Below are 347 nucleotides of genomic sequence, written 5' to 3'. Positions count from 1 at the left end.
GGAACCGCCCCATGATCCAATTACCTCCACCTGGCCTCTCCCTTGACACATGAGGATTATGGGGATTACAGGAATTACAATTCAAGATGAGATCTGGGTGAGGACACAAAGCCAAACCATATCAAACACTGAGAAGAAGGTGTGTGTTATTCACTAAACAATAGTAAGAACCAATTTCCCCAACATACAAAACCTTCCAAGAAATCATTGAAAAAGAAACAGAATAGAGCCATATCACAGACAATTGACAATAAAAGAATATACTTCCTAAATGCATATATGACAAGCTGCTCAATACCTGACTCAAGACAGATGTGAATTAATATTCTACGGGGAGACCACATTTT

Source organism: Macaca thibetana, chromosome 10 (genome assembly GCF_024542745.1).
Source record: "Macaca thibetana thibetana isolate TM-01 chromosome 10, ASM2454274v1, whole genome shotgun sequence".
Taxonomy (NCBI): Eukaryota; Metazoa; Chordata; class Mammalia; order Primates; family Cercopithecidae; genus Macaca; species Macaca thibetana.
Note: the sequence above shows the minus strand (reverse complement) of the source record.